This window comes from Canis lupus, chromosome 6 (assembly GCF_003254725.2).
Source record: "Canis lupus dingo isolate Sandy chromosome 6, ASM325472v2, whole genome shotgun sequence".
Lineage (NCBI taxonomy): Eukaryota > Metazoa > Chordata > Mammalia > Carnivora > Canidae > Canis > Canis lupus.
In genome coordinates, this window is record NC_064248.1 from 62,321,736 (window position 1) to 62,346,026 (window position 24,291).

General features: G+C 40.3%; 1 long non-coding RNA gene across 6 annotated transcripts in view; it reads left to right on the forward strand.

The window, feature by feature from the left end:
* Positions 1 to 24,291, forward strand: part of LOC125755330 (uncharacterized) — a 99,696-nt gene that overhangs the window by 53,069 nt on the left and 22,336 nt on the right. Inside the window, exon 3 of one of the 6 annotated variants that reach the window (XR_007411546.1) lies at positions 187 to 266. The exons of the other annotated variants lie outside the window; for them this stretch is intronic. This is a non-coding gene — a long non-coding RNA (uncharacterized LOC125755330). The remainder of the gene's footprint in view (positions 1 to 186; positions 267 to 24,291) is intronic. 6 annotated transcript variants of the gene reach the window in all.

Genomic DNA, 24,291 nt, shown 5'->3' on the forward strand with positions numbered 1-24,291 from the left:
CCCTTTCATTAGCCTGGAACGATAGTAGGTGGTCTGTGATACATTTGGAATCTAGAAAGAAATTCTGAAACTGCATTTAATGGTTGGTCAGGGTCTTTTTCTTCATCTTAATAATGATCCCCCCTGATTTGTCTCTGATCTAAATCATCTTGCGAACATTGTAATACTGCTCTGCCCATTTTTCAGCATGGACCATGCAGGCTTCCCCGGGAACTCTCAGGACCAGAAACATTCCAGACATTCCTTAACACAACGTTCCTCAAAAGGTTGGTTTCTTAGGATCCTGCGGGAAGCACTGCCGGCTTGGTTCACAGAGCCGGCTGCACAGCCTTTCAGGAGCAGATGGGCCAGACCACTGCAGCTGCCTCTCTGCTCTGAAAGACTTGCTTTGCTCAACTGGAGTCCATCAAACGCGCCTCTGAAGGGGTAAATGAGGACACTGGGATTCTCAGTAAAGAAGAATCAATCAGTGGGGCTGAGTTTCCAGCAGCACAACGAAGCTACACATAGATTGTATATCTTGGTCTGATGTGTGTTTTCTTTGGAAAGAGGAGTTTAAATTAAGTTTCCTATAGCAAAGTCTTGGCCCCCCAAATCCAAGAGTCTCAATGTTACTCTTAATGAATTCAAGAACCAGAAATTCTACACCAGAGCTCTTATTAGCTGCCTTTCTTACACAAATAATTACAGGACACACCATTTCCCTCTTTTTCCCTATTAATAATTTCCAACTCTGCCCCTCTCTCCACCCTCCCTCCCCCGTCCTCCTTATGATTCTCATACACTTCATTTGAAGCTGTCTAATGCTCTTTTTAGACCAGGACAAATTGATATCAAATGTTCCAGGGTTGAAGGCTTTTAAGAATGAAAAGACAAAAACCAAAAACCTTTTTTCTCCTACGTTCTGGCTGATGGGCCATTCACAACCAACCTAAGGGGTTCAATTTGCCTAAAATTCTCTGTCCACCACCCCCCCTTCCTCCCAACTCAACCCCTCCTCTGGGTTTCCACATTCCTTGATAATACAGCTATACCCAGTGTCTTTCTCAGAAACACAAAACCCTACTGCAACCAACCTCTTACACACAATTCTCCATGAAATATGAGTTCTTGAGGGTTACAGGCTGGGCTCACACACCTGGACCTGGGTGATCTGAGCAGAGTTTGTCCTCAGGCTCTATTCTTTCTCAAATGACCCATGAGATGCCGAACAAATTAGAGGTGCTCTATATTCAGCATGTGATTGACTGCCAATGAGATATGACTCAGAGCCCAGAGGTGCGGCACAGACCAGATGATTAAGAAGCTGAGGGATCATTTCACATTCCAAATGTATAGGATGATCGCTGGAGGAAATAGTATTAGCCTGGGGCAAAGCATTTTTCTCTCTTCATCTCTTCCCTCCACGCAGCTGTGGGCCGAGGCTCCCAGAAAAGCTTGCTAAAATGAGAGTAAGGAGGGCAGTACTTTTCCCTCTGGCATGTATAAGACTCTTGCATTTCCACGTCCTTTGTTGTCATATTTGTTAATCCCACTCCTGGTCATTCAGCCAGGAGGACTTTGGAATATTTGGCAGAATTTACGACTGCCAGCTCTGAACCAGAGAAAGGCTGGACAAATCCTGTAGGATGTCGTCATCTAAAAATAGCCCTTCGTGGGTTCCTGGGAGCAGGAAATGAAGCAGAGATAGCAAGTTCACACTGACTTTTTGAAGTCACCATGGAGCATTTACAAGGATCCCACAGACAACTAAAATTAGTTTATTCTGCACAGCATTATCTACTGCTGACTCAAGATGGTGATACAAGCAGTGTTAAACTGTGAGCTCACCAGGAAGCTCATTCCCTAAAATTATTCTCTGGCTGGGAAAGGCCCCGAGTTCACATCAGTGGTTGGAAGATGGGGCATTAATAGCAACTTGTTTCACCACTACTCAGAAGCTGTGTTTTCCGCTTGCCTCCTATTCTCTGTTTCTTGCAGCTGTAAGCCTCTGGATCAGCCTATTGACGCTCTGTGCTCAAGGGTATAGGGTGTGTGTGTGTGTGTTGAATAGTGTTCTTTTAGTTGTGTAATACAATAATTCGGAAACAGGGAGGCTGAGTGACCTTGTAAGGACCATCTGGCAATTCACAGACACTCAAAACTGAATGTCTATAATTTCAGTCCTTTAATTTTCAAAGACTTTTAAACATACCGAGGCCTTGCCATTTCTCCTACAAGGAAAAATACAGGCCCTATGAGCTACCTTAGTATAGGTGGTCAACTGATTAGAAGCATGTTCTGGTAGGTGTAGGCAGAAAATATGCAGACACAGGTGCTGTTGTGGTTTTTCTGTTGTGGGAATAGGTTTTCTGCTTAAGGGCAAATTTATTAGAATAAAGCTGCATCCACGCTCTCTCCTGTAAGTTACTGTTTTGGTTGATTCACTCAAGAAGTCAGTTTAATAAAAAAAAGTCATACAAATCAACTGTTTAACTAAATTGGCTAATCAGTCTCGTAAAAAAGTAGCTCCAGCATTTCTATATCAGCCCATACCCAGTTATGTTCTCTCTTCATGGCTGATTTTATATTCCTTTTCATACAGATTTTTTATAATGTTCATTTCAGGACCCAAATAGATATTCTTTAGTGTATGCCAGAGTCATTTTTGTTCTAAATCATTCTATTCCTCTGTAGGTGCCCATTCTCTGCCACTGATAACTTTGCCCCATCTGTTTAATCCATTTTTTTGGTTTATTAAGTACTGGGATTATTTCTTTGGTGACAAAGCCCTCAAACTATGCATCACTGATTTTCTATTTTTGAAGCCGTGGAACTTTCCTTGTTGGGACATTGAGTGCTTCATTTCTAATTAGGCTTTCCTTCTTACTCATATTTGGCTTTGCTTTATCAATAAATTACACAACCAATAATTGGGAACAGGATTTCAGAGTATGCTGCAAACATGAGTCCCAGTGATTTGTGGGAAAGAGGGAACCTTCAGGGAGAAATGAAATTGGAACTGCACTGCAAACAAGAGGACCATCGGGCTCCATAATGTAATGGGAGGTTGTTAATTTTTTAAGCAACAGCTGGACCTTACTCAGGTTGGGATAATTCTGTTTTGTAGCCAGATGAAAGTTTTTAGTAGAAACTATCCCCTTTTGTTGGCTATTTCTTTAATTTTTATTTTTAAAAGATTTTATTTATTGAGAGAGAGAGAGAGATCACAGAGGGAGAGGGAGAAGTAGACTCCCTGCAGGGAGCCCGATGTGGGACTCGATCCCAGGACCCCGGGATCATGACCTGAGCCAAAGGCAGACACTCAACCAGAGCCACCCAAGCGCCCTGTCCAACATCCTGTTCTAAGGCCCATCTCTGTGAAGTTTTTCCCGATCCCCCCACTCCAGCTCAGAACCATGATTCCATCCTCTCACCTCCCAGGCAGTCTGTGCTAAAGGCTAATGCTTTTAGCACAGAGCCTGGGGTAAACAAAGTATTCCCCAAGTGTTCCTCAGTACTACCTCTGCTCCTTTGCAGCAGGCATCACCCTCTGCTGGAGGGGCCGAGTCATCGTTTTATCCTAATCACCAGTGATCTGCACTTTCTGGATACTTGCTAAGCATGTATTGAACAAATAATAGATTTTCAGACCTACCCAGGTATCTTTGTAGGCCTGGGCCTGACAGTCCGTGGACACTCAGTAGGCGTTGGGCTAATGAATGCTCAGTGAATGGTTAGAAACAAAAAACTCCATTGTAACGTTTGAAAGGCAGCCAAAGGTCAGTCCCTGTGTTCACAGGGTTAACTTTTCTAATCTCCTTTTAGTGCCAAGACATTAAACAACAACAGTGTTACTTCTGAGGCCCCTTCCTATGCGTGCCGTGCTGGTTATTTAAATAACTGGCTAACTGGCCTTCGATGGCACTTCCCGTGTGTGCAGCGGAGTAATCATAGCTAATGCTTATTGGGCTTTTGTTTGGTGCCAAGCTCTGGTCTGAGCACTTTGTGTACGCTCACTTATTTCCTGCTGCAAATTCTTCTAAAGACAAGGCATTGAGACACAATGAGGTGAAATCCCTTGCCCCGGGTAATGCTCTTGCCAAATATGGAATTCCAGCCAGAGCTGGGCCAGAGTGACGAAGTTATGGTTTGATGGCACATTTCGCCCTACTTTGTGCAAAATGCTAAAATAGGAGTAAAGGCCGGAGTCGGTCGGTCCAGCCAAGATGCTGCTGCACAGAGATTTAATGTTTCTCTCAAATATATTGGAACTTTCAGCTGCCCTCTCTCTGGTAGGTGCTCCAGGTAGAGAGGGGGAGAAGGGCCACCGAAGCAGTGGCTTGTCTTGGCAGCACAGAACATTTTTAGTTAGAGTCTCAGATCCCATATCTTTGCAAATATCTGCCCTGACCTATTGATAAGCACTGTCCTGCCTCATCTTCTCCCATGTTCCTTTGTCATCTCATCTCTCCCAGCTCTTCCCCAGGCTGTGAATTTTCCACTTCCCTACCCTCCTTCAACTGCTTGGGCCCTATAGGTCATTTGAGATGCAACTTAGATGGCACTTCTTCCAGGAAGCCCTCTCTGACTTCCCAGTCAGGGCCCCTGGACCTCTGAGTACCCCCTGCCCTGGCTTCTTGTTCTGTAGTGTGCTTGTTGGTGTAATTGTCTGCTACTACACTGTGAGCTCATCAAGGGTGGGGACCCTGTCTTAATCACTTGTATGCTGAGAGCCTAGCACAATTCTGAGTACATAGGTTGTCACATAAATGTTTGTGGAATGAACAAATAAATGAGTAAATAAAAGTGTTCCCGTGCATATCCAATACTCTCAAATATTCCATAACCCAACTACAGGGACCATGCATCTCCATGTTCAGATGCCCATGACTGGCTAGAAGGACACAGCCAAGAATAACAAGTTAGAGATGTTATTTCTTTGTCGCTACATATCAGAGAAAAAAAATCCCACTGCTCTCCAACCTAAGGCTATAGGAGTAAATAATCTCTGATGGGGTGGGGTGGGGGTGGGGGGGAGAGATGCCTGAAAAATTTGTGGCTGGAAAAAAATGTTGCAAACAGCATTTTATTTTTCCCCACTGTGGGCTTATTGTGTAAATTATGTGTGAGACAAATATGTGATAGAGAGATTCAGTGGTAATTACTTGTTCTCAAATGTTTGGTTAACCACGCCTCTTAATCCTACATACAGTAGTTTAGCACAGAATTAAATTCTGCCCTTTAGGCAGGATTAGCATTTGGAATTTCTTGTTTCTGTAGTTTAAATGTTTTTATCCCAATATTTGTACTTTTCCATTTAGAATAAATGCACTGAGTGTGTGTGGGGAAATATAAATAGCATGGAATTCTTACAATTCAACTCATCATCCTTATTGGTTTGTGGTTGATTTTTATGGATACTAATTTTTTTAAATTACTCATCTGTAATTAGTTACAGGAACAGAGAAAGAATTGCTTCTAATGAATCTAGTGTCTTCTCTTTGCCAATAATCAAGGCCTTTAATTTTATAAAGGAAAAAAATTTCTTCCAGCCTTTACTCTCAAAATGCAAAGACTTCAAGGGACAGAGTTATTTGACATAATTAGGGAGAAAGGTTTTTCCCTGTTGCCACATATAGCAGGAATGGGGTGGGGGGTTGTTGATCTAACTGAGGAAACTCTGTAGCCCCTATCAGTGGTAGTACTAATTTTTTTATTCAACCTCCATTAATGTTCACTGTGTACCTAAAATGTACTAGAAGATGCTATTTACTATATTAAAAAAAACTAGGAGGGCTCTGGGGGGCTCAGCTGGTTGAGCATCTGACTCTTGGTTTCCGCTCCGGTAGTGATCTCAGGGCGGTGAGATAGAGCCCTGAGTCAGGCTGTGTGCTCAGTGGGGAATCTGCTTGAGATTCTTTCTCGCCCTCTGCCACTCCCTCTCGCTCACACTCTTGTGCACTCTCTCTCTCTCTCAAGTAAATAAATAAAGCTTTAAAAAAAAAGAAACAAAACTACGACATAGTCTCTGTCCTCAAGGAGCTTAATAAACAATTGCAATCAAACAAGACAAGTCTTAATGTGGAAGTCTACAAAAAGCCCAGCAAGGCATTAGTAGAAGAATGTGAGCCAGCGGAGGAAGTCAAGACCATGGATTCACAGAGGAGGAAACCTCTGAGCTGAGACTTACAGGAAGAGGAGCCTTCCAGGCAGCAGAGCCAGTGACTGAGCGATGGGGGAAGGCATTCTAGACACAGGGCTAAGACAACTGGAATCTCTGGGGCTTTATTATCAGTAGTATGTGGTCTGTTGACCCAACTCACAACTCACAGAGACATCGGTGTGAGGCAACTCCACTGTGAAGCCAACGTTAAACATGGCAGGAATCTGTTCAGATTGTCGGGGAGAGCAAGAGAAAGAGAGTGTTCACTCTGGCCACAGTATGGTGGAGAGACTATACGTAAGCTGCCCAGTATTTGGGCAGAGATGAGGTCAGATCAGAATGGCAGTGGTGGGAATCAGGATGTGAGCAGTGATGAGGAGGCAGGGGCAGCAGGGCCTGCTGTTTGACTAGAGGGGCCATAGGGCACCCTATGTGCTCTAAGCCACAAATCTGGACTGGCTCAAATTTTCTGTTAGTGGTCATATTCTGTCTACAACCCCCCAGTAGAAATTAGGTTGAGCCTTTCACTCAAATTAATTTGAAGGCAGAAAGGGGAGTTTAGCCTAACAGAGTATTTTGATGGCATTAAATGGGATATTTCAAAATAGATTGTCTTTTTGTGGGGGAGGTTATTTGTCCATGTTAATCTATTAAATAATTATATCCAACCCTAGAGAGGTATTTCTAACTCTTCCAACAGAGAATGAAGGGAGGCTAACTCATGGTCTCCATCAGCATTCCCCTTTTCTCTTTCAAAGCAGTTCATAAATACAGGCTTCGCACTCTCCGTTTTTAACCATGGTTCCGTGGGAGCAAACACAGGGAAGACAGTGATTGTCACAGTCAGTGTACGTCTGTGATATCGCATCGGTTTTGCTGGTAGCCTGAATCTTCTATTTAGTTATCTATTGACATTTTTCTGTGTATACGTTCACGTAAATACCAGTATCCGTTTTCAAACTCTTCAGAATTTGGGAAAGGAAATTCGGCTCCAGTCACCTTAATCTACTCCTCCTCGCAGTCTGCTGACAAAGCCCCCTTCTTTGTGACTCATCGTAGTCCAGCTTCCTATTTGAATTGTTCCTTCTTAGAAATTTCTGGGGAGCCTGGGTGGCTCAGTCGATTAAGTGTCTGACTCTTGGTTTGGGCTCTCATCATGATCTCAGGGGCATGAGATGGAGCCCCGAGTCAGCCCATCCTGGGCATAGAGCCTGCTTAAAATTCTCTCCATCCCTCTCCCTTTGCCCCTCCCCCATCCCACTCTTGCACACATGCACATGATCTCTCTCTAAAAAAAAAAAAAATTCCTTCAGAATCTGTCTCTAAAGTCCTCTATGAAATGTCATCACTATTCCAGTTCATTACTTCTTGACAACATTAATGGACCGCCTTAAATGTACATACATGCTTTGTCTTAAGTCATCTTAAACATTGTCATACATATTTTGGGTATTTGCAAACAATATCATCCTTAACCTATTATGAGTGTTCAGTAGGTATTAACCTCAACGGATGGACAGAAAGTGGAAATACATTTTCATCTGTCTGCCCTAACTTTATGTTTACCTCTAAAACTTTAGATTTTTTTTCTATAACCCAAAATACATGTACCATCAGGAGAGCAACTCTATTTCTGACTTCTCCATCCAGTTCTTTAAAAAAAAAAACCTTTTAAACATTTTGTATACACGGAAAAGTACGGATTGTAACAAGCCAGAACTTTAAAAGGCAAATATCCTGGGGTGCCTACCTGGCCCAGTCAGTGGACTATGCAGCTCTTGATCTTGAGGTCGTAAGTTTGAGCCCCATGCTGGGCACAGAGATTACTTTTTTTTTTTTTTCTTAAAGGCAAATATCCTGTCATATGTCTCTGATGTTGTATTTTTTTAGAAAGGAAGTATTACAGATATAGCTGGTATCCCTTTTGCAAACTTCTTTTGGTATCCATCCATTTTCCCCTTATAGAAGTACAACTAACAAGTATTTATCGTTTTTCCTTTTTTGAAAGAATGGTTATATTATACATACTTTTCTATAGCTCACTTTTCTCAAATATATCTTTTGAACATCTTACTATGTCCGTAATATGGTTCTGTCTCTCTCTCTCTCTTTTTAGTGGCTACATAGCAGTGGTGGTGATAGCTAACATTTGCTGAGTAGTTACTATGTGCCAAGAGTCTGTCTCATCTGTAGTTTACAAGAACCACATGTTGAGGAAGCTCCATTTTGGAGATGAGGAATCTGAGACTTAGAGGGGTGTGATGCTAAAATAATGGCCCGCAAAGACGGCAATGCCTAAATCTCGGAAAGCTGGAATGCATTACCTTACATGGCAAAAGGGACTTTGCATATGGGATTAAGGTTTAGACTTTGAGATGGGGAGGTTAGTCTGGACTGTCTAGGTGGGCCAAGTTACATGCCTTGAGTCCCTAAAAGTGGAACCTCTTCTGGTTGAGTTAGAGAGAGATATGATGACAGTAGAAGCAAGTTCAGAGAGATGGCAGTATGGGGATTCTGGGCTCTGTTGCTGTTTTTGAGATGTAGGGGGTCTATGTGCAAGGACCAGCAAGAAGACATTAGGAGCTGAGGGCAGGCCTCAGCTAACAGCAGTCAGGGAAACAGAGATCTCAGTCCTACAACCAATGCGTGGGACTGAATTCTGTCCATACCTGAACGAGCAAGGAAAGGGATTCCCTCTGAGACTCGACGAGAAGGACACTGGCACTGCCAACTCTGGTTTTAGCCCAGTGAGACCCATAGCGGAATCCTGACCCATCAAACTGTAAGGTAATACACTTGTGTTGTTTTATGCTGCCAAAATTGTGCTAATTTATTATGGCAGCAACAGAAAATAATACAAAAGGCCACAATTAGTAAATTGTTCTGAAATGGGAACTCAACTCTGGTGGTCTGACTCCAGGGTGTGTGTATAGCTATTTATTTAACCAGTCCATGTTAACAGCCATTTAGACTGGTTTCAGTTTACAGTGTGTTAGACAATGGGATAGTAGATTTCCTCTTATCTAAGTAAGTTCTACTCCTAACATGGGCCTTGAACTCATGACCCTGAGATCAAGAGTCACATGTTCTACTGACTGAGCCAGCTGGGTACCCCAATTTTCTCATATCTGTATTTTCAAACACTTTAGTTAAAATTTCTATAGGAGGGAACACCAGGGTGGCTCAGTGATTAAGTGTCTACCTTCAGCTCAGCGTGATCCCAGCGCCTTGGAATGGGGTCCCTCATTGGACTCCCTATTGGGAGCCCGCTTCTCCCTCTACCTATGTCTCTGCCCCTCTGTATCTCTCATGAATAAATAAATAGTCTTTTAAAATGAGAATTTCTATAGGAAAATGTCCTAAATGTGAAATTATTGGGTCAAAAGATAATCATGTTAAATATTTTTATAAATACTGCCAAATTGCCTTGCAAAAAGTTCCCAGTGCGGCTCTCAAGCAAGAACTGAAATTAGCAGAAAAAGAGGAACAAAAGATACAAATGGATCTAGCTCATTGGTGACCATTTCAGTAAAGCGAAAAATTGAGGTGACCACAGAACCGAAAGTCCTTTCTCCTTCATTTTAAACAGAGAACCCATAGATGTCTATTCCAAAAAGAGTCCCCCTGGCTCTTCCTTCCTTATGTGTACTGTGGGTAAATTCATTTTGTGCTTTTATTTCTGGGTCTTGCTTTGGCCTTTGAGGCAACAAAGACTGACAAAAATAAATATCCTTTTTAGTAAGTACCTCTTGGGCTACTGATCTATTTTAAAATGCTCTATTACTTCAACTGAGGCTAGATTTTTCCCTTGTGCACAATTAGATACTTGTGTTTTTTAATGAATTTATGAAACTAGTGTTTCATTAATTTTGAGTGATAGGCTTCCCCGCAGGGTCCTGGAACCCAACTTTTGGAAAAAATGACTGGATTAAAGAAAATTAGCATAGCAACCTGTGCAAGTGTGTGGGCTCTGTGACCAGCTGCTGTTTTATGGGAGTCACGGCAGCAGGCCCGTCAGGATTTAAAGGGCAGTTCCTCATGTGACTCTATGTGAGAACAAACCTCTTCACGTTGTTCACATTAAGAGATCTTCATGTGAAAAACCAAGAAGTCTTTCTTGCTGAAGATAGCTTTTACTTTCTTGGGGCATCTTAATTCCATTTTTTTATCAGGAAAGTGGTCTCTGTCACTCTTGGCCTGTACCAATGCTTTTGTTGAGCTTATAGACATGATAGCACTCTTTCTTTTTTTCCCAGGCTCTTTCTTTTGTCTCAGAACTTCCTTTTCTCTTACTATGCTGCCTTGGAGATTTTGGGTTTCTCTTAGGGCTGTGGTTTTTTTTTTATCTTTGAAGTTGTGAAACTTGACTCAACTATTGATGCTTGTGTTTGCCCTTGTGCTCAACTGCTAGATCCCAAAGCCTTGTAATAAAAACATCCTGTTGGCTGTGAAATGGAAAGATGTCTAACAATAATGTTCAATTGTTTAACTTATTTATTTTGCTTCATTTTTGCCTAGGAAACCAGAATGGAAATTTTGAATTCTGATAAATGTTAGAGTATTCTAATGAATACTGCATCTCTTATTAACACTTACCATGTGCCCAACACTACTGATATTTTTGTAAATGGCTTCAAGTTCCCAGGGCCACTCTGTGGGGTAGGTACTATTGTTATCCCCAATCCACTGTTGAGGAAAATGAGGCTTTAAGCAGTAAGACAACCTGTTCAAGGCTATGTAATAGCGAATGGTAAAGCTGAGATTCAAGCACAAGCTTGTTTGACCAGTCTGGATTCTTAACCACCATCTAGAATGTTCTTTGGCATTTCAAATCATTTATAAGCAATACTTCCAAGAATGTTTTAAAACAGAAAAAATTAAACCAGAGCTAAAGAGCTACTTACTTTGTGGTGAAGTAGAAAGAACACTGGGATAGGAGTCAAAAGGCTGTGTCCTTATTAGCTGAGCAAGTCCCTGGACAAGTCAACAAGTCATTCACCAGCTCCTCCTTAGACCTTTGTTTCTCCTATCTGTAAAAGTGCCAATCTTCTAGCATCCTTAAAAACAAAACAAAACAGAACAGAATAAATAAGCAAACAAACAAACAAAAAAAACCTTACTTCTTTAATTTCCCTATTCTAAGTTAGAGGAAACCTGCCTCTCCCATATCATTTGTGACAGTTAAGGCTGGTATTGGATGAGTCAGTTGGCACAGGGCTACTTGTCCTGAAAAAGAAGGAAAAAGCAATGATTAAATGCCACCCCCCCCTCCCCCCGGCAGAGAGCGAAGCTAAGCATAATGACTCAAGTTCAAAGCCTAGAAAATCTTGGCGGAAACAGGGTGGATATATTCTTCTGTCTCCAATTTTCCCTGTATATTCATTGTTGACCATAGAAATGTGGATGAATGTGTGGTTCATCATGTAATCATCATCTCAAACTTGCTCAAGCTGTTGTGGAGTAATAATGCTACCACACTGTCTTTGTCCAGTCAGAGATGAGACCCAGCCATAGAGAAGATTTGCTAACTTTCTCAAGCATGTATCTTTATTCTATGACAAAGCTTTTTGTGTGTGTCCTGAGCTGACTTGTGTCCTCTTAAAATTAATGTTTTGATATCCTAATCCCCAGACCTCAGAATGTGACTATATTGGGAGATAGGGCCTATAAAGAGGTAATTAAGGTAAAATAGGTCATATGGGCTCTACTCCACTGTGACCAGTGTCCTTAGAAGATATATAAGATATAAGATATAAAAAGAGATTAGGACACACAAATACAGACGAAGGAGTGAACAACCATGTGAGGGTGCAGGGAGAGTGGCCATCAGCAAGCCAAGGAGAGAGGACTCAGAAGCAAATAAACCTGTTAATACCCTGCTTGCTCTGACTACTGGCCTCCAGACTGTGAGAAAAAAAAAAAATTCTGTCGTTTAAGCACCCAATGCCAATCTCTGGTATTTTGTTGTGGCAGCCCTAACAAACTAATACAGCATGTTTTTATTTATTTATTTATTTATTTATTTATTTATTTATTTATTCATTCATTCATTCATTCATTCATTCGTTTATCTATTTATTTATTTTTATTTTCTTAAAGATTTTATTTAGTTATTCATGAGACACACAGGGAGAGGCAGAGACACAGGCAGAGGGAGAAGCAGGCTCCATGCAGAGAGCCTAATGTGGGACTCGATCCCAGGACTTCAGGATCACACCCTGGGCCCAAGGCAGGTGCTAAACCGCTGAGCCACCCAAGGATCCTAATACAGTGTGTTTTATATCTGGGATTGTTTTAAGGTTTCTCCTTTACTTCTTGGAATATCTTTACCGTTATGTTTTTCTTTCTTTCCTCCTTTGCTTGAGATCGATTTTCTTGCCCTGAAAAGTCATACTTGGGTATTAAGCTTTATCCATGTCCTGGGGTGCAGAGATTTCACAAATGTTTGAAGGATCGCCAATGTTAGATTAATCTTGACTGATACTGTGTGTGTATGTGTGTGTTTTTAAAGATTTATGTATTTATTTGGGAGACAGAAAGTGCACGCAAGTAGGGGAGGGGCAAAAGGAGAGGAGAGAGAGAATCCCAAGCCAACCCAGCACTGAGCACAGATCTCAACATGGGGCTTGATCCCACGACTCATGAAATCATGACATGAGACAAAAACAAGAGCCAGGCCCTTAGCCAATTGAGCCACCCAGGCACATATTTACTGATACTTTGAATACGGCTTACCTTTCTACACCTATGTAAAATCCTTGTCACTGACTCACCTATGTGTGTCAGTTCTTAAATAGATTTTTATAATCTATAATTAGTTATAATTTTATAACTAATATGATAAAACACTGAACTATATACAACTGATTTCTTATCCCTCACCCATACCCCAGGAACTTTTCTATTTTTTTCTTACACCTTGTCTTGATAATATTGCAGTAGTAGTGCCATCCATCCAGATTCAGATACTCAGTCTAAAAACTTAAGGAATCTTTCTTGTCCTTTCTTTTCCTTGCCTCACATATCCAAATCCTTATCCACTTCTGTTCATTTGTACTTTAAAACATCTAACAGCTAATATTAAACTCTAATATTAATAGTTAACTATAATATTGAATTATAATATTTAGCTATAATAAACTATAATATTAAATTTGAATTAAAAATATCAATATGGACTCATGAATTAAAAATATATATGTATGTATATCTATCCATCCTCGTTCTGTCTACTAAAAGAATATAGAATCAATGACATCCCTTCAGCAATAAACACATTTAGAATCCACATTTTGGGGCAGCCCCGGTGGCTCAGCGGTTTAGCGCCGCCTACAGCTCAGGGTGTGATCCTGGAGACCCGGGATCGAGTCCCACGTCAGGCTCCCTGCATGGAGCCTACTTCTCCCTCTGCCTGTGTCTCTGCCTCTCTCTCTCTCTCTCCTCTCTGTGTATTCTCATGAATAAATAAATAAAATCTTAAAAAAAAAAAAAGAATCCACATTTTGGTTTCTATTCATCATCCTACTAAAAAGAACAATGATCTTTGGAGAAATGGCTGATTCTTATTGTTGTTGCACAGGAAAACTACAAGCTGGAGCTTAGGATATCTCGTTGTGCCAAAAATCAAGGAAGTGCTCCATGATTAATGGGAGCATATTAAAAGGACCCAAAAGCTAGTTTTAAAGGACTTCCACTAGACAGATTTGGACAATATGAAGATGACTGTAATTGATTACAAAACATTGAATATTTAAAAATCCATGTCTATAGTGACACCCAAAAAAGTAATGGAAAGAAGAAAAAAAAATCATTTGCGTCATTAGCAGTAACAAATCCTTACTCTGAAATTGATAGTAAAAGGGAAAGAACTAAATATTTGCCTTACTTTTATAAGAGGAATTCTATATCATCTTAGTTGATGAGGGAAAACTCATCTTTAGACCACAATGCCAAAAAAAGGAATGATGTTATTTGAAAGTCACTCTTTTGCAACTGCCAATGAAACAATTGATTCAAGCAAGGATCATCAGTGGTGAAAGAGTATTGTGGAACAGGATATTCACCCAGTGACAAGGTGTCATCACGCAGGTGGCTTACCAATTGCAAAGGAGCAATCTGGTAGTCACTGCTTTGACTATACCAATTATATGGGATAACTTTGAATTATGTTCCTTCTGACATGATGCAGATGATTTTCACAAAATCATTTATGAACTATTCTTGCCAAAAGTGTTAAAATGAATCTAATTAAGCCTTGAGACCTAACCTCAAATATATAGAAATTACAGAGAATCACAGAACAACCAAATTACAAGGAAACCCACAGAGGAATCCCGAACATGAGATATTCTTTTTTTTCTTTTTTTAATTTTATTTATTTATGAGAGACAGAGAGAGAGAGAGGCAGAGACACAGGCAGAGGGAGAAACAGGCTCCATGCAGGGAGCCCGACGTGGGACTCGATCCCGAGTCTCCAGGATCACACCCTGGGCTGAAGGCAGCGCTAAACCGCTGAGCCACCTGGGCTGCCCCAACATGAGATATTCTATAAGACAACTTTTTTTTGATTCTTCCAAAAATTCTTATCATCGGGGGGAAAGAGTAGGAAGAAGTATCGTAGATTGAAAGAGACATAGGAAAAAAAAAAGAGAGAGAGAGACATAGGAGACATAACAACCAAATACAGTACATGAACCTTGATTGACCCTTGGCTTGATCAAAACAGCTAAACATTTTGGGGACAATTGGAGAATTCCAGATGAGCTACATATTACATGATATGATATGCGATATTAGGAAATTAATATTAAATTTCTTAGATGTGATAATGACATTGTAGTGATACACAAGAAAATTATTGGTTTCAGCTCAGGTCATGACCTCAGGATGATAAGATCAAGCTCCACGTCAGACTCTGCACTGAAAACTGAACATGGAGCCTGCTTAGGATTCTCTCTCTCCCTCTGCCCCCCACCCCTTTTCCCCCTTTTGTGTGTGCTCTCTCTCTCTCTTAAAAGAACAACAACAACAACAACAAAACAATTTGGCAACATTTTTATGTCTCTGCTCCTTTTATGCCTCTGCCCCTTGCCTCCATCCCCATCACCACTCTCCTACTACAAGTCCTTATCATCTCTTTCCTGGACTATTGCGGTGGCTTCCTAAGTAGTTGCCATATTCAGTTTAAATCCCCTCCAAGCCATCTGCCAAAGATTACCTCCTGAAACTCAGCTCTTACCATTTTCCTACCCTGCTTCCCCCTCCCTCTCCCCCATATGGTAAAGTCTGAAAACACTTTGGCAAGCAAGGCCCCAAACTTGTCACACAATATTCTCATTCAATGCTTTCTCCTGCCACCTCATAGCCTGTGCTCTCCCAGGGGTCACAACCACAAATGCCTGTGGGGAGGGCTGTGAAGAAAACAATAGGGGGTATGGGGTTTGGAGTGGACTGGGGAGAAGGATCTGCCTCTAAAGGGGGTGGCTATTATTCAAGATCAGTTGAATGTGGGCCCAGTGTTGCTAAAACTTTACATTTCCTTTTTTAAAAGATTTTATTTATTTGAGAGAGAGAGAGCACATGAGCAGGGGAAGGGGCAGAGGGAGAGGAAGAAGCATACTCCCCACTGGGTAAGGAGCCCCATGCGGGACTCCATCCCAGGACACTGAGATCATGACCTGAGCCAAAGGCAGATGCTTAACCGAGTGAGCTACACAGGTGCTCCTATATCTTTGCATTTCCAGTAAGTCAAAAATAAAGGTTTGTATATGAATTCTCCTCATTTTAAACACTAACAAGTAATTTTTAAACAAACACTCTTCAGGCTGAAAAAAAAATTGTGGGCTGCAGTGGGTGACTCCTCCATGAGTGAATGTTTATTTTTTTCATACTGACCTCTGTGTCATTCTTCCAGTACTCCAGAATGTTCTCCATCCTTTTCTCTCAAAATCCTGTGAATCCTCAAAACCCAGTAAGCCAGGCCATTCACCTTCCCTTACTCCCCCAGGCAGAGCCAGTGCTCCCTCTTTAGAGTGCCTCACCATTTGTACAAACCTCCATTCTAGGATTTTTTTTTATAATTTTTTTTAATTTTTATTTATTTATGATAGTCACAGAGAGAGAGAGAGAGAGAGGCAGAGACACAGGCAGAGGGAGAAGCAGGCTCCATGCACCAGGAGCCCGATGTGGGATTTGATCCCGGGTCTCCAGGATCGCGCCCTGGGCCAAAGGCAGGCGCCAAACCGCTGTGCCACCCAGGGATCCCCCATTCTAGGATTTGTAATGGAATTACATGTTTAGTTGTCTGTCTTCTCCTGATGGTTCTGAACCCTCGTGATTAAAAGCCGCATTTTACTTACTGTCTCCCCAGTGCTGTTCCTGGAGTCCAATATATCTCAGCATTTGATGAGCATCTGTCGATTGAATTGCAACCTGTTAAAAGTAATGCTGTAGAAGAAATTTTGACATGGCTTCTATGGCACCCAGTTGGAATTGTACTTAAGAATGTCAATAAACCAGGGACACCTGGGTGGCTCAGTCAGTTAGGTGTCTGCCTTTGGCTCAGGTCATGATCCCAGGGTCCCCTGCATCAGCCTCCCTGCTTAGTGGGGAACCTGCTTCTCCCTCTCCATCTGCCGGTCTCCCTGCTCATGTGCTCGCTCTCTCTCTCTCTCTCTCTCTCTCTGTCAAATAAATAAAATCTTTATAAGCTTGGATTTGGAGTCAGACTGATCAGGATTTTAGGTAAATTTCTAATACTTGTAGTTCTATGTAACATTAGGCAAGTTACCATGTCCAACAGCCATGTTTTTTTTTAATCCAGAAAATGGAGATGATGATCACTATTATAATCCTGTTCTGGGGGGAGTCAATGATTCCTGTAGAGCATTAGCACGGTGCCTGGAACATTCTAAGCACTCTGTAAAGGTTGACAATTATGGTTATATTTGCTTGTAATGTGCTTGGTTGTGTAAGTATGATTTGAGGTTTGGATGATGGTTTCTTTGGCTCTTCTGTAACACTGTGGTGATTTAGGATAGGGTGACCCAGATTTACCCTAGCCAGGGACTATTGTCAAGGTATCATCCTTTGTTTTCTTTAATTTTACCTGTCAGCTCTATTAAATTATAGAAAGGACTTTGAGACCATTGACCTTGTCATCTACTTTTGTCACATAGAAGATCCAGTATCTGGCAGCAGAGAGCATTATCTCATAAAATAAATTAACATTTTTATCTCATAAATACACACTTATTTCATGGAATTATAGAACCATCATTACTTACTTAGGTTACAACAGCTCCCAGTGTGTCTTGGGATCTTGTACTCTGGCCACCTTCCAATCAGGTCCCACACAGAACCAAAGTGATCTTGTAACACTAGGATCACAGAATGTCATTCTGTTTTGAATTTCCCAGAGTTTCCCACTGTACTTAGAATAAAATGCAAACTCCTTACCATAGCTTTGAAAGCACTACCTCACCTGGGCTGGATTGTCTATCTGACCTCGTTTCCTGTCATTCACACTGCATAGGTCATTGCATTCCTATAAATTTGCTGTCCTCCTGCCTGGGCTGCCTTTTCCCTAGATCTTCATGTCATTCATCCCTCATATCACTTTCTCAGAGATCTTCCTTCACCTCCCTATCCAGTATTTTTCCTCTCATTAGTTTCTATCCCATTATCCTACTTTATTTTCTTCAGATTACTAGTATTTACTAGTAACTGGTATTTACTGTATTTACTGTATTTACTAGTATTTACTAGCATTTACTGTATTTACTAGTAACTGGTATTACTAGTAATATTTTATTTACTGTATTTACTAGTAACTGGTATTATTTGTTTATTCGAAACTCCATGAGATCAGGCATTTTATCTATCTTCTATTCTTATCACTGGGAACAGAGCCTGGTATATTTCATGTTCTCCATATATATTTGTCAAATCGATTGGTGAAATTTATACACAAAGCACATCTATAGAGTTCAGTAGATTTCAACTTTTTAAAACAGAAGACTCTTATTCAAACATAATATTTGGCTTTAAATTATTAATTTGTGTGTTTGTTCAGATCTTTTTTGCTGATTTCTTCACAAACAATTGGAGTCTTCACACATAACAGGTTCTTAGCAAATACTTAGCAATTTAACAAATCTTTATTCAACAAGAGCTACCACCAGGGGGAAATCTGCCCTCTGACCAGTAGCTGTAGATGGTGAGAAAATCTGGTTGGAGAAGAAACAGACCCGAACTCAGGAGACAAGGGCAGGCAGGAGGCACTGAATGTTCTGGAAGCACAGCTCCTCCAGGACTTCCCCACAGCTCTGCAGAGAGAGGCAGTAGGAAGCAAAAGAGGCAAGGCCATCATTTGGAGCACCTGGAAGCAGCAAGACAGGGTTCTTTAATGCCAGCCTGGGCTGCAGAGAAAAGCTGTTTGGCCTGGAGCTGCCCTGGGCCAGTGGCTGAAAACACTGAAGAGATGGCAGTAGGGGTGGCAGTAGCAATGGTAGTACCAAAAGAACAACATCCCAGAGAAGTCCTGACATGTAAAGCCTCCTCCCCCCAGGATTAAGCCATGAGGGATTGGGAAGGAGGCAATGAGTGCAGTGACAAGCAAGTAGCAGTGTAGAGGGCATTTGATGCTTCACCCTCTCCTGGGTGACAGGAAGGGATTCGGGGACTTGGAATTCCAGCAGTTGAGCATGTGTGATCTGGGTCAAAACTATCAGTTTCGTTGTTGTTTAGGTTTTATTTCTCTTTCGGTATCATTTCCAGGGATTAAACAAATGTATGCAGAGATGACAGAGATGTTGGAATTCACACCCAAGGACTTCAAAACAGTTCTTATAAATGTGTTTGAGAATTTATAAGAAAAAAGGACTCAGATGAGTAGAGGAAAGATCTCACTAGAGAACTGGAAATAATAAAAGAAACCCAATTAGAAACTCTAGACCTTAAAAATAAAATACCTGGAATGAAAAAAAATCACTAGATGAGCTTAACAGTAAATTGCATTCTACAGAAGAGAAAAAATAGTGAACTTGAAGACAGGGTTATATAAACTATCTAAACTGAAGCACACATAGAGCAAAAAGGCTAGAAAAAAAAATGAACAGTCTCACTGAATTGTAGTGTAAATGAGGTGGCCTGACATCTTGTGAAACTGGAGTCCCAGAAGAAGAGGAGAGGGTGATTGGGATAAAATATATATATATATTTCAAGAAAAAAAGCTGGAAAAAATACAAATTTGATGACAGATATTAACACATGAGTTTTATAAGCTCAATGAACTACAAGCAGGATAAAAATGATGAAAACCACTTCCAGGCACATCATAGTCAAATATCTGAAAACAGGGACTGAAGAGAAACATCTTAATAGTGGACAAAAGGAAAAAACTCATTCTGCACAAGACCTATGGGAGCAATAATCTGACTGCCCTACATGCTAGAAGACAATGTGATAACATTGTTAAAATGCTGAAAGAAAGAAAACCTGTTAACCTGAAATTAGAAACCCGGTGAAAAGATCCTTCGAAATAAAGGGAATAAGAAGAGAGAGCAAGAGCAAGAAAGAAAGAAGGGAGAGAGGGAGGGAGAAAGGAAGAAAGAAAGAAAGAAAAAGAAAAACATTGCCAAATAAAAGCTGAGAGAATTTGTCAATAGTAGACATGTACTTTAAGAAATGTTAATGTCTTCAGGGTGAAGGGAGTGATACCAGATGGAAACTCAGATCAACATGAAAAATGAAGAGTCTTGGAAATGGTAGATATGTGGATCAATAGAAATTTGTTTTTCCTTGCTTATTATTGAATGAGTGTCACTCTTAATTGTAGAGCCGAGTTCTTGGTAGACACTGCAGTTTTCTGGGAATCAGGAAATCTGGGGTCTGGTCCATTTCTGTGACCTTAAATAAATGCCTTAATCTCTTATCTTGGTTGGATCATGCACCAAGTAGAATTCCAATATTTGATATTTTTCTCTTTTAGGTAAGCATTCAATAAATGTTTCCTTTTATCATTGCCTCAAAAGAGCTATCTACCCATTGCTTCTCAAATTTAGCACGCATCAAATGAATCACCTGGGAATCTTGTTAAATTCAACTGCAATAGTAAAGTCATTGCGGGGTTACCTGGGTGGGTCAGTGGTTGAGCATCTGCCTTCAGCCCAGGTTGTGATCCTGGGGTCCTGGGATCGAGTCCCTGTTTCTCCCTCTGCCTGTGTCTCTGCCTCTCTCTGCATGTCTCTCATGAATAAATAAATATAATCTTTTAAAAAAATACAGTCATTGTGGTATTGGCAAAAGGACATAAAAATAGGTCAACAATATAGAGTAGAAATATATTCTTTTTTCCTCTTTTACTTCTAACCTATTATTCTTTACATTATACCTAATATCCAAGCAGCTCTCTTTTAAACTGTACATCTCTATGACAATAGAGATGTTTATATACATCTGTCTTATAAACTAATTCTTATCTTTATATTCAGTTTTATAATCTCTGTCTTTTAATTGCAGTGGCTAATTTAATTACATCTAAATATCATTATTGATGTTGAGTTGAGTTTTACATCTACTTTCTTACTATTTGTTTTCTTCCATCTGTTTGTTTTGTCCTATCTGGTTTTGTTTTGTTTTGTTTTTAATTCATTTGTTTCTCCTTTCCTTCCTCCTTTTGGATTTGTTGAGAATTTTTTTTTTTTAAGATTTATTTAGGGACACCTGGATGGCTCAGTGGTTGAACATCTGCCTTCAGCTCAGGGTGTGATCCCGGGGTCCTGGGATTGAGTCCTGCATTGGGCTCCCCGCAGGAAGCCTGCTTCTCCCTCTGCCTGTGTCTCTGTCTCTCTCTCTGTGTCTCTCATGAATAAATAAATAAATAAATCTTAAAAAAAAAAGATTTATTTATTTTAGAGTGAGTGAATGAACACAGGGGAAAGGGACAAAAGGAGAGGGAGAGGGAGAGAATCACAAGCAGACACCTTGCTGAGCAGGGAGCCTGACATAGGGCTCGATCCCACAACCCTGAGATCATGACGTGAGCCTAAATCAAGAGTTAGATGTTTAACTGACTGAGCCACCCAGGTGCCCTGAGAATTTTTAAGTACTCTATTTTATCTCCTCTGTTGGCTTAAAAGCTGTACCTCTTTTATTTTTTTATCTGATCTAGGGATTGCAACATGCGGAGTCTACTATGATTTCATATTCTATCACTACCCATGTAGAATAAAAAACTTACTAAAGTATATTTCTTATTCCCCAACTTTGCACTATAGTTATCATATGTCATACTTCCTCATATGTTAAAAGCCCCACAACTGTTAACTTTTTTTGCTTTAAATAGCCAATTATCTTTTAAAGAAATTAAATAACGTCGATATTAGAGCAGTCCTGAAAAATGTCCTAAGTTTACTCTCTGTTTGCTGTATTTTACTAATGCCATGTGTGAAGTCCTTTATAGCCTCTACCTGCTGGGTTAGGTGAAGCAGTCCTTCAGCAGAATCACCTCTGCTGGCCCAGTGGCTATTCCTCAGAATTTCTTCACAATTCACACTAGAAAAACAGGAGAGCAGGATGCCTAAAAGGAGGCTGAATGCTGGCCAGGGGATTGGGAGAATAAAGCCCTTTTAAGTCTGTATTTTAAAATCTCATTAAGCTTCACTTTTTATGAAGTATAATTTGAAGAGATAGATTTGTTTTCAGAAAGCAAGTTATGAGGCATTTGGGGGTTAGTTACCCAGAGGGATGCTGAAAATTTTGAATTGTCAGTAATTCCAGAAAGCAAAATGCAAATACTAAAGAGTAATCTGTAATTGAAATCCCTAGACAAAGGAAGGACCTTTGCTTCCTCCCAGGGTCATCTTGTATGGGAGTAAGGAGGTTTGAAGAAAATGTGTCATTGGTGATTTAATAATATTTGACTTGGGAGTTTAAATTTTTGTAATTTTAATTTTTCTTACATAGAAAACAGAGATTGCCTTAAATCTGCTGGTGACATATTTGGGTTAAAATTGCTATGAACAACATTCTATACGCTTCCTAATCCCCTCAGTAGTTGCAATGATTGTGCCTCTCCATTAAAATATATGTTTGCATTGTACTTTAAATTTATATTTCCTTTGGACATTCTCAGGTTTTGTAGGAATTGAAAGCTTGTCAAAGGTTTCTCTATGATGGGAATAGAAACCTTGCTAATATCTGAATCACACTGAGCATAAAAAAAAAAATGGGGGCCATCTTCACATTCAGTACCCTTTCCTGGCATAGAATGACAGAGTATTGGTATGAAAAGGACTGCTTTTTTTTTTTTTTTTTTTTTTTTTTATTCAAAGTGTTATAAGTATCATAGTCCTTCATCTTTGGAAGTACTGTGGCTTTCAGGGTCACTGGCTGTGTGTCATATTCCCATGGAGAGCAGATTTCATCGACTGTGGTTATTTTTTGCATTCTCGGTATTGTTCATGGCTGTTTTACCTCATGAATGGTATTACACTTTTCATTTTAAAAAGGCCCTCATGTTTGTGATTACTGTGGTCAAGTTATTGGATCTGTGGCTGGCCTTGCAGCTGTCCACCGGCTTGAGCTCGCAGGAAAGTGGACATAGTTGTCAGTGTCATGATGCTATTCTGTTTGGTGAAACACAATTTCCAAACTGATGGTTATCCAAAAAACTTCTGATATAAGAATTATTATTTTTTTGTTTTGAATTCATGAAGCAGAAATACAGACTGTGAATAATGACTGTGAGTAGCCTTCTGTGAGGAATGTCCTCATTGTTAGCACCTGCAGGAAGGAAGATAGCATGTGCCATACTAGTTTTATAATATTAGTATTTGCACAGAATGATGGCAGGAAGACAAACTGGGTTTTATCCCTTACTGGTTATTGTTGGTTGATTATACTCCTGTGAGGGCTTATGATACTAGATGAAACCACGTGAAATTGCTGTTTGCATAGGTGATTGTATGGCTCTAGGAAACAAGAAATATTTTAATTAGTTTTCTCAACATCATTGTGAGTCTGCCACAAATATTTTATATTAATACATATATTTGAAAATTGAAATTTGAAAGGCAAAATTCATTTGTTCTCACCCTGGTTGTGTTTTTACTCTTTATCATTGCCTTCTTGTCTTGAGGAAATGAAGATTCTATATACAGAAAATCTGACATTTGTCATTCTGTAGCCCCTTGAGAGGTAAAACAAGTAAAAATATGAATATTACCTACTCAGTCATGGGTTAAAGGCATCTTTGGATCCTTCTAACAATAATTTAAACTTGCAGCAGCAGTTCCTTTGTGAATGTTTATGAATTCCTTTTTCTATAGAGAAGACAATTTCATCTTGGGAATATATTGCAAGTATTGAAATGTCTTTCCCCTCCCCCTGCTTCATATTTCTCCATTTGCAGTTTCATCTGTAGAAAGAAAAAAAAAGGAGCTCTGATAGCTTCTGCTGAGACTTTTCAGTAGAAAATGCATCATAAAAGAAGAAAGAAACAGCTATTTTGAAGGCCGAGTTTCTGAAATTACGCGTAGGCAAGTTAAATTTCAGATGTCATCCCTGAGAGCCGAAAGTAAACACAGTTGATTTAATCATGCTAATCAAAATGTATTTGCATTCAAGTGTTCTTATGTATCAGTACTTCTGGCTGGATTTAAATTATATTGACAGAAAACACCCATTTCCTCACATTTTCAAATACCAAGCAGGTTGTAGAACCTGGTCTACAGCATGGTTGTTTTTGGAAAAAAAATGTAATTCAGCCAAGGCTGATCTTGTTTTTCCTTTATTCTTTAAGCCAGAAGCAATTACTTTTCATTTCAGGATTAAGCGGCTGTACCATTGCCATTCGTCGCCGGGGTTCCTGGTTTCAGCATGTCTCGTTGGTTCTAAGCCAGCCCGGGGTGTTCAGGTAGCAAGCAGCTGTAGCTGGGAGTGCCTCTCCGGCCTGCATTCCTTGGCTACGAATTTTGCAGCCCTGTTTATCTGATGAAGACCTCCCCACAGAGAGTTGCTCATGACACTGTCACACAGGCCTTAATGAATGATATGGAAAGATAGTGAATATTTTTCCTCCAGGAATGCCAACCAACCCCGAATGCCAACCAGTCCCTGCACTTTGGCCACTCACTGCAAAAGC